The sequence below is a fragment of the Ischnura elegans genome, chromosome 4 (genome assembly GCF_921293095.1).
Source record: "Ischnura elegans chromosome 4, ioIscEleg1.1, whole genome shotgun sequence".
In the NCBI taxonomy this organism is placed as follows: Eukaryota; Metazoa; Arthropoda; class Insecta; order Odonata; family Coenagrionidae; genus Ischnura; species Ischnura elegans.
In genome coordinates this window covers 116,489,260-116,492,519 of record NC_060249.1, presented here as the reverse complement: position 1 = coordinate 116,492,519, position 3,260 = coordinate 116,489,260, and the positions used below count along the sequence as shown (strand labels likewise).

At 37.3% G+C, this 3,260-nt stretch overlaps 1 long non-coding RNA gene across 1 annotated transcript; it reads right to left on the bottom strand.

Moving 5' to 3' along the window:
• Window positions 1-2,101: 2,101 nt before the first annotated feature.
• On the bottom strand, window positions 2,102-2,951 carry LOC124156918. Its single transcript, XR_006864433.1, has 2 exons — window positions 2,813-2,951; window positions 2,102-2,554 (listed from the first exon to the last, which is right to left on the bottom strand). It is a non-coding gene; the product is annotated as an uncharacterized LOC124156918 (long non-coding RNA).
• Window positions 2,952-3,260: the final 309 nt, after the last annotated feature.

Genomic DNA, 3,260 nt, shown 5'->3' with positions numbered 1-3,260 from the left:
TCTAAATGCGTGATATTATTCCCAGAGTTGACCGATCGCGTGGATTCGGAAAAGTACGGTATCTCAACGCTACATTACTAAACTGAATACTTAAATTGATTCATTATGTTATACTGCGATCTAAGGGCCCAAAGAATGCGTCGTATACCTACCTATAATCATTATATCTTCTGCCTTTTATATATTACGTTGATCGATGAATCTGGTGGTTTCACTGTCACAGTTAATACACATAGGAGTGTCTAGGACGGTCTAGGATTACGAGCAAATAACACACACAAAAATACCAGTAAATTACTATATTCTTAGATACATTCTCACGCACATACACTCAATCTTTCACGCACGGAAACATACTTTCATTCTCTCATATCTAAATAAAATAACGTGAAAATATCATCATTTGAATATTTACTTCGCTGGAAACATCGAAGAGTATTTCCAAAGTACGAAGCTAATTAAAAGAGAGCTTTTATTCAGCCAACTCCGTCATTAACGTGAAATAAAGTTAGCGGGGAAAAGCTATCAATGACGCAATATTCATTTACAGTTGCACACAATATGGGAGAACGAGAAAATGCAGCTTAATAAAATTTTCCGCCAGAAACATGTAAAAAATTACGCAATTAATATCGTGTGTCAACTTTTTCTTAACTTTTTCGCGGCGTTCATTGCCAACACTCAAAATTTCAATGCCGTTACGTGCGTACTAAACAATTCTTTTCCGCAATAAATATTTCTGCTTGAACTTCATTTTCTTTTAATTCCACAGATGGAAATGTCCAAACTTAAGGATACAATTTTTAAATAGTTGAAAGTCGGAGTTCGGGTGTGAATGCTGTATAACAAGTTGTATCGTACAGGAATGAGCGCAACCACTTCCATCGCTAGAACTGCAAATTTTCACGTTGATTGCTGACTTGGGATTTATAAGCGATTTTTACACAGAAATTAATGAAAATTCCTTCGAGGAATGACAAAAATGGGTCAATTTGTTACGTTTAGCTCGTAAAAGACTCGATAACTATTCGATATTTTTTCTACCATAGGTTGTACGAGCGAATATCTACTTCTTCGCGCTCGCATTTGAAAATTAACGTAATCATTTGAAATACGGTTATCGCTTACGTAAGTACGGATTTACGTAAGTCGAGACATACGTAACTCGGGGGATGCCTGTATATGTAATTATTTCTGTACTTTCTTTTTCATTTTCAGGAGCTGTTTTTTTTACTTCCGATGAGTCATGAATACAAAACGCAGAAATGCATAAAAAATCATTTCATTGCTTAATTTTAAGTACACTTTCGTTTACTTTTCGGCATCATCTCCTCGGCATTGTTCGTGACACTAGACTTGCTTCAGAATACCTTCTTCACGATACGTAGCAGTAAATGCCATTCAATGAATTTACCGCTATCCTGAAGCTCCTCGTCCGTTTGAAAACGCCTCCCTCCTAACCAAATTCTCACCTCAGTAAAATGATGAAAGTCAGAAAGCGCTAGTTCAGGATTGCACGGATGGTGATCGTAAATGTCCCATTGAAATCAAAAAGGCTAAAGTGGTTGGAATTCATTGCTGATATAACGGGCGATATTATGGATAAAGTTCTTAAGTTAAAGAAAAAATAATTAATCTGAAACAACAAAACAGAAGAAGCTGAGACGCCTTAGAATTTCAAAAATTCAGGATATCAGTAGAGCTGCTTCTGGTAATTTTCCTCGCTTGACTATTTACGCCTAGACCAGTTTGGGGCTCCTAACCTTCATATTTTGAAGAGCCAACTCAATCTCGGAGGAAAACTATGACGATCGTCGTAACATATCGTCATGAGGTATGGGCGTGCCCAGCGAGGGGCAGAAGGGGAGCGGCTGCCTCCCCCAAGAAGCAAAAATAGCTAATGTCTTTAAGGAAGATAAAATTTTTTAAAGCAAATAATTTTAGAACTAATAAAGAGTTGCTACAGTTTCCTTAAAATTTTGATTTCATTCGCCTTTTCCATTCTTAAATCTAACGTACAACATGAACAACCACGGTTTGCCCCCCCCCTTAGTTTTGATCCTGGGTACGCCCTTGTCGTGAGGAGATATTAACACGCAAATTCAAGTTTTATCCAGTTTTTATTGTAATTAATACACTAATCACGTGCGTATAATCAGGACTTCCTTCCCATTTCCCCAATGTTTCACTTCCATTCGCAGATTCCTTTCGGAGCATTCGTTGACACGGTCCATCTCAGCTTCCAGATTAGCCAGTAGCGCCATGTCAACCATATTCTCGTTTCTTACTGCACTTATCTCCTCTTCATTGCCTTCTTCTCCTTTCTCAGTCTTGGGATCTTCTCCCTCATAGTCGTCTAAGTCCTTCTCCTCCTCTATTTCGCATTCATCCTTGTCGAAACTCCTCTTGTTTCTTTTCTGCCAATAGCAAATGGCGCCGATTGCACCGCCAGCGATGAGCATTGCACCCGTCACCAGAGCAATGGCGGTGGTACCCGACGGCCACTTCATTTTTCAATGTGTAAGCCTTCCTCTAAGATGGAATTAAAATGCCTCTGCAAATAGAATAATGGTCGTCGATACAGAAAGTAACATTTTTTCAATTTAAATAATTTTTTCATCGAGTGTTCAGTATTATGAATAACAAACAAAGGTCAATGACAGTTATGTAATTTATATATGCAAATGTTAGTCATTTGAGAATTTTCAATAAATTTAGAATACAAATTTCGCTTTTACATCTTTCAATGAGCGTTTTATAACTTACGAAACGTTACGAAAATGATGGTAGACATTATGGGAAGGACACTTACCGTGACAGCTCGTCACTTCGTCAAATTTTTCTCCGGTAGCTCTCAGCAATTCTGTCGGTTAACGGACAAGAATATATCTCCTTTTGTAGGATAATAATATAGCCTTCTTTTTTGTCGAACTCTCAAAGTAATCTGTTGATTAACAGTTTAAACCACCGCTTCGACGTAAACGATTCAGCGTAAGTCGCAGCATTCAAGAATGTAACTTAGTAACGGAACACGGTCATTGTTGTCGAGCTAGCTGAACTTTTAACCGAATTTGACGGATCAGCTCCATATGCTGAGTGTATTTAAATTTTTCTTTGTCAAATAAAGTAATAATTAACTTCTTACATTCAATTTTTCATCATTGATATGTTTTTGTATCTATATTTTAAATGTTTTCTCCTCATTAGAAGTCTCGCGTGATCCACGAGTAGGTAATATGGTAAATGAAAATTTTAGACCG